Genomic DNA, 7,232 nt, shown 5'->3' with positions numbered 1-7,232 from the left:
ATTGCAAAAAGCAAATGATATGAAGTCAATTGTAGATGAAACAGTATCATTTTCTCGAAGTATTACATGTTTTTAAATTCTTTTTTAAGTATTTTAATTATTACAAACCGGACCATTGCATGAATTAACGATAATTTTTACTAAAAATCGTTGTTAAATGAATAATTTATTAAAAATAAAAACAATAATATTTGGATAGCATATCTAATGAGAGTATTTAAAATACGTATTTAATAAAAAAAAATATTATTTTAGGAAATCCAAATCTTTAGATTTAATTCTTTTCCGAAAATAAACGTATTCCGCTGTTGACACCAATGTCAATATCAACGCTTAATACGGTGATATCGGGTAAAGAAGGTGAAGATATGTACTAAAGCCCTAATAGTTTATTTATGATATATGGCCGTTTTTACGTTTACGTTTGTTACTACCTGATTTTGATAGATAATTCATTTTCGAGACGCATCATTTAACAACTAATTTTGTCATTTAAGGTAATAAATTGTATACAATCCTCGGGAAGAGAGTACATCATCTCACCCGGATGTGAATTACCATCCGAACCGATGAAGGCGAGGAAATTGCTTTTGATATTTTCAAAATAGAAAACAGGGTAAATTAAAATTTACAAAAAATTATTTCTAATAAACATTAAGAACACTATTTTACAATTACTGTAAAAAGGACTACTTCACGTAAATTCCGTAATTACGTGATAAACAAACTCAACTACCAATTACATTGAACCGATTTTGATAAATATTAGGTAGGAAAACTCTTACCGTTAACGCACAATCGTAAGAACTGCAGAATATGAAAACAAAATGGAGAAATTTAATTGCATTTAATGAAAACCATAATAAATTCGAATACGATGTTTATATCCTAAAACGTACAATCACAGTTTTAATAGCTACTTGGTATTTGTTATCACAGCCAGTACACATTTAATGATTAATGGCATGACAGATCAGTTGTAAAAACAAAAAAGCCCTCATAAAAATGGCAATTTCATTTAATCCATTAAGTGATTACGAAGTAATAAAACATGAGAGTTGTTAACGACCAACAACCCTAATAACACATGAACACATACATACATAACACACATACATTCATTATTTTGGATTAGAAAAACAGAGAACAATATACACATATATATATATTAAATATACTCATATTGTAGGATGGAATAGAGCATTAAACAAACATTTTTGCTTAACTATTTTTATGCTCAGACCATCTCCGATGCTGGATGAAGATTGCAGATGGAAGGAACTCTGAAGAAGCTTAGTATTCATCCAACAACTGTACCCGAATCGGAACAGCATCAGTTCTAACAGGTACCTCATGAAGAGCTTCATCTGACTACCTGAGAGCCACTGCCTTAGTTTTAGTCTACTCCAGCAGAATCCTGTGCTCCAGCCTGAATGAATAACATTCTGACACAAAATATTGGCATACAATTCAACCACACTATGCGACTAATTATACACTAAATGAGACCCAACTCCTGAACACTATTTACCTGCTCTCAGCAGCATTGTTCCACCTCATCTCAGACACCTCCAACACCTACTAAGGATGAAATTCGCGCTAAATTCGACCTGCCCATTAGCATTCAGATCCCCTAGACTAAAGTCACGAAATTCAGCAATCTTACTCCCCTAACCGAACGGAACGCCCAATTCACCTGGATAGAGGAAAGGACGGTTAACGTTAGGTCTATGGAAATGTTCCAGTTTGATTGCCTCAATCACCTACAAGGTTTTAAAGACGTGTCTGGTACTCCCTGAACCGTATAAGAACCGGCGTAGAACATTGCACTTATACTCCAAAACATCTAACTAACTGCTAAAAAATCGTGCACCACATCGTCTTTTAATGACCTCCGAAAAAGTGTGATGGACCATCACTAAATTTTGAAGACTTCATGAACGAAGCGGTAGACTACTAAAGGAAATGTAAGTTTAAGCTATGACACATGGTATATATTTTTTCAATACTAGAAATAAACAATTACTATCGGGTTGTTCGGAAAGTCATTTCGTTTTTTCCCGACAGAGGATTTAATTGTATTCTTTTGCACCCAACTTCACATTAAGCCGTATAATTTTTATATGCTTTGAGAGCTCATATAGCAAGGCTTGTGTGTGAAAAATTCCAATTAATTCTACGCAGTAGTTTTTGGTTGGTGCCCTTTTAAATATGGAGAGCGATAAGCAGCATTTTCGACATATCTTACTGTTTTACTACAGAAAGGGTAAAAATGCTGTTCAAGCCAGAAAGAAATTGACTGATGTGTATGGAGAAGGTGTGTTGACAGTACGCCAGTGCCAGAACTGGTTCGCTAAATTGAGGCCGGTTGAAGCTGATAAAGACGCGATAAAGGCATTAGTTGATGTGAACCGGCGAATAACAACACGTGAGATCGAATTTTTAGACGGTAAAACCTTCACCTCAAATGAGGAGGTCAAAAACCTCCTCGATCAGTTTTTTGCCAGCAAAGACCAAAAATTTTATGAGCGTGGAATTATGCTACTACCAGAAAGATGGCAAAAGGTATTGGACCAGAACGGTCAATATATAATTTAATAAAGTATTAAAGTATACGAAAACTGTCTTTCATTTCCACAAAAAAAAACGAAATGACTTTCCGAACAACCCTATAGATTACTGCACTTTTTCTTTTCATATTACTAGGTACCTATTGAAACTTAACAATTTGAACCAATATTGATCAATATATATCAAACATTATACACTTTTTAAATACAGCCTGGTGCGGTGGTTATAATCTTGTACTTTTTGGTTAACATTCACTGTCATTTCCCAAGTCACAACTTTTTATGTGAAACCTGTATAGAATGTAGATGCACTGTAGGGTGTAGAGGTAGTAAAATCATTTACTAAGGGTCATCAAAATTGAATCGCTTAAATGCTAAATCCGCCACTGCCGTCTCTGATACGTCTACCAATTCGAAAGGCAGTCAGACGTATGTATAAGTCAAATAGCGTTTGCACCGATTCGAATACAATCCCGATAATGGTATACTTCGACTCAAATATCCATTCACCTCAAAGTTATTTTACATTTCAAATTTATCGTGAATAATTTGATTTCTTTCGTATCACAGGTTCACAGGAAATATCTAAATATATACGTGGACATTATACATTCATACGGTGATAATCAGGATTTGTTTGATACCTTAATTTAAACCAGTCGCATCACTTCGCTTCATATGAATTTGATGCAATCAAAACGTAATTTGAAATTCATATGTCCCTGATGGCATGACCAAAAGAGTAATTTAAAGGTCAATTACAGCTACTAGGGACGGCTGGGTAAGAATCCGAAAATTTAATAAATTTCAAAAGCTTTCTTTCGCTTTCTTAACGAAATCAATACAGCTAAGGAGCTAAAAACATGAAAAGGTACTTAAAATAAATCCCACTTCTGATACGCTTTCCCTGTGTCTAAAAAAACACAGAGGTTCATTGACACTTGAATCTTGTTTACATTCACTTTAAAAACAGAAGTCGGTAAAAATATTCTAGAGCGAAGTTTATTTTTAACATTTCCGAACATTTCAGATAAATATATATAATAAATAGAGAGTGTTCATAGTTCATTAACAACCGTTTAAATAGCGGAATCAATAATTATAATGAAGAAGTCGAAAGTCTAGAGTCGGGAGACGAATTCAAGATGATGACTCAGGGTGGTGAGACGGCTTACCGACTTCACACACCCTGTGTTTCTAACAATCTTAATTAAAAGTTTGTATGTATTTGTTGATCATTAAAAACACTGTAATTATTGTAAACTCTATTAAACTATTTACAATATGTACAATGCTTTCAATCGGTGAGTACAACTAGTGAAAATAAGCGGTGAAGATAAACGGTGAACAGAAAACGCGCGGCTTGATTGTACTCTCTTGTTGATACTGATGACACACTTCTTAAGAGTGAAGAAGTGGTGAGATAGAGAAAGACAGCACAGAAGCATTAGTAATGGAAAGAAAAGAAAAGACTAGTAGTAGATGCAACTATAAGTGATGGACGAAGATACAAAAACTGCAGACCAAGTCCTAATAAAGGAAAGAGCAAAGACCGATAGATAAGATATAGAGGTAGATGATGAAATGGAAAGCGCAAAGCGATGTATCACTTTGGCAATTTATGACATTCTGTAATACTTTCTTGCCATTTCTACGTTCCCCAATTATATAATAAGGCAGGCTAAAATTATTATTATAATACTATTGGGTTATTAATTAATTTATAGTTAAATTGTTGGCTAATCATTCTAAATTGTATAACCCCCTTTCAATATTAGATTAATGTAATTATATCCCATTTCTAAATATATATAATTCGTCGCTTTATAATATGGTGGCATAGTTATATGTCAAAATAAACATATAAATTCGCTTCTTTATAACAACATTTCTATAGGAAATTTTCTTTTTGTAGACTTTAATATTCAGTGTCTAAACGAAATTCAGTTTGTATAGAAAAAAATCGGTTGTCTGTAAAGTCGATTTACTGACGATAGTTGAACGTGACAATGTCATAAGAAAATACTGATGGAATGGTTTCATTTTTCAAAAGAAAATTTTAATTTTATTTGTTTGATAGATATTTTGTATGGATATAGAGAAGGAGGTAAATGGAAATGTATTATTGTATAGCAGCTGTCCACGCGGACGCATCGCTCACTCAAGTAGGAGAGAGACAGATGTCGAACGCTGCCGAACGCGGAGGCCGATTGTACCTCTTTGTCGCTCGTTCCGCGCTATCGCTTGCACTTCAAGCCTTAAATGGAACGCCTCAGAGCGAGGTAACGCCGCATGAGTCATATATTTTCGTGCGTGCAGCCGGCTCCATCGAATTATAAGACGTTGTCACGTCAAAAAAGCTTTTGGATATCATTCTCACCAGCCACTAATGCTGTTGGACGGGCGGTCCCTCCAGACTACCCTGGAAAGTAGGGCGGAAGGCCCTCTTCAGCCTCGTTTCGGGAATCGTGGGAATGGGGGGGTGGTGGTTCGGGTGAGAAAGATGAGACGGACGAAATGAATACAGAAGAGAATGAAAGATTGTCTGAGGAATATTACTGCCCCGGTATTTGCCTAAGTGATCCAAGGAAACCACAGAAATACTTGAACCAAGGCAGACGGTCCCGGAATCGAACCGGCGTCCTCCCGAATGCTAAGCAATGGTCTAAACCTCTAGGTCATGCCGCTCTATTGGTACAGAAGAAAGAGCTGTCTAGGTATATGATTATTCGATGTTATTATAGAGATGCACCGGATAGTGATTTTTCCGGATATCGGATTACCGGGTACCCGACATTAGCTGTATATAACTCATACCCTGCACCTCAACAGTAAATATTTTCCTGTAAAACAAAACTCCTGATGGGTGAATTTGTTCCATAATTGTTCGATTTTGTATCTGTAGAAGTTTTTAAAATACATTTACTAAAAAGCAATGATAAATCTCTTTACAAAATAACGTTTCTTTTATTTCAGCTTGTGATATGGATATGGGCATAACTTTATTTTAATCAGGCAATAAATATTCCACCTTTCAGGGGTACAGACGTCTACCGAGCTGGAAACGTATCCGTAGCACGATTTATAACCATCCACTTTTCTTCAATCGCAATTGTAACTTCGAAATTCATTTACATATAAGATGTTCCAGTGACAAAGTTTCAATTTGCACTATGTATTTCGGAAAAGCTAAGATGAATCACTTGTTTCATGAAAGTTTTTATATTTCATTTTACCAAGAGTAAGATGCCTAATGGTTAATAATAAAAAAAGACGTGCAAGATGCATTTATAAGGGTTACTACTGTGAGACAAAAACAGTTATTAACTTCTTGGTACATACTTCTTTTAAAAGAAATTTGGTTTTCAATTCCATTTTTATCATTATTTTCAAATTTTCATTCCTTACACTGTTAAGGAAAAAAAAAGCAGTTTGACATCACAACCTCAGGGCGAAGTAGTTTCTTTGATATAAGGTCGACAGTCCTAAGATTGGTTAGACACGTACCTCCACTCCTTCCTATCCCGAGCTAATCTTCGCATTCCCCTAAAACTAGAACATCTCACATCCTTAACTATTTGCGAACAATAATCTAATCTAGATCTGCCTCTACTCCTCTTAACTCCTGTTTCGGTCTCCAAACCACCTATTTTTTTATTAACTTCTATAGAGTCCTCTGTTCTTCTATTCTTTCTAATACTCCTTTATTTCTGACATTCTCTATTCACGGTATCCTCATCATTCGCCGGTAACACCACATGTCGAACGCTTCTTACCTTTTCTTTTCCACCGCGCCCACGTTTCACACCCGTACAGAGCCGTGCTCAAAACATACACCTTTAACAAAATTTTTCGAATTTCTAAATTAATCATTCGCGAGCGTAGAAGTGACTGCTTTTTATTGAAGACGACTCGACCCTGCGCTATCCTCTGTTGTATATCCCTACTTCTCCCTCCGTCCTGACTTCCTATAGGACTTCCTATACATACCTAAAATCAGCTTCTTCTAATCTTTCGTCTTCTATCTTTATATTCGCTCTTTCCCTATTTTTCCTTCCCTTGCATACCACTACCAATTAAAAACTAAAAATGATACTACATATATCTATTAACGTTTATTTTTATGTAAATCTTTGAAATGCCCTTAATCTATTTGTTCGAGGTAAAAGCTCCTAATGGTGGGAGATGTGATGTTGATTTCAGATAATCTAAAACATTAATTTTTCCGTTGTCAATAGTAAATTAACTAATTAAGAGACCGCCTACCTTTACAACAAGGGGTTGTTATTGATTATATGTACACTCATATTATAAAAGAGTATGTAACAACACTTTAACACTTAAGATGTTTTCTGCGTCTACCTGGGCACACGACCGAATTTACATTTTATTTTTGAAGGTTACGAAACGTTTCTGGCCGAATTTGCCAGTGTAATTAACAAAAACCCATTAAATCGGTCAAATTTACAATCGTCGTTAATGTTAATACTCAATATATCTGCATTTGATGAACAAATTATTCAGTTATAGTATGTATTAGCAAATAAACATTAAATTTTTTAAGTACAATTTTTACAAGCAATTAAAAGCTTCTATGTTTTTTAAAAAGCTCCTTCCCTTCATGTCGTGTATCCACATACAGGTCTGACGAAGGAAGCTGGC

The 7,232-nt window shown here is 35.1% G+C and overlaps 1 protein-coding gene across 1 annotated transcript in view; it reads right to left on the bottom strand.

Moving 5' to 3' along the window:
* LOC108736474 (protein-tyrosine sulfotransferase) overlaps positions 1-7,232 on the bottom strand; it is a 241,466-nt gene that overhangs the window by 2,907 nt on the left and 231,327 nt on the right. The gene's annotated exons all lie outside the window — the stretch shown is intronic.

Source organism: Agrilus planipennis, unplaced genomic scaffold, assembly GCF_000699045.2.
Source record: "Agrilus planipennis isolate EAB-ADULT unplaced genomic scaffold, Apla_2.0 scaffold127, whole genome shotgun sequence".
Classification (NCBI taxonomy): Eukaryota; Metazoa; Arthropoda; class Insecta; order Coleoptera; family Buprestidae; genus Agrilus; species Agrilus planipennis.
This window is presented reverse-complemented; position numbering and strand designations above follow the sequence as displayed.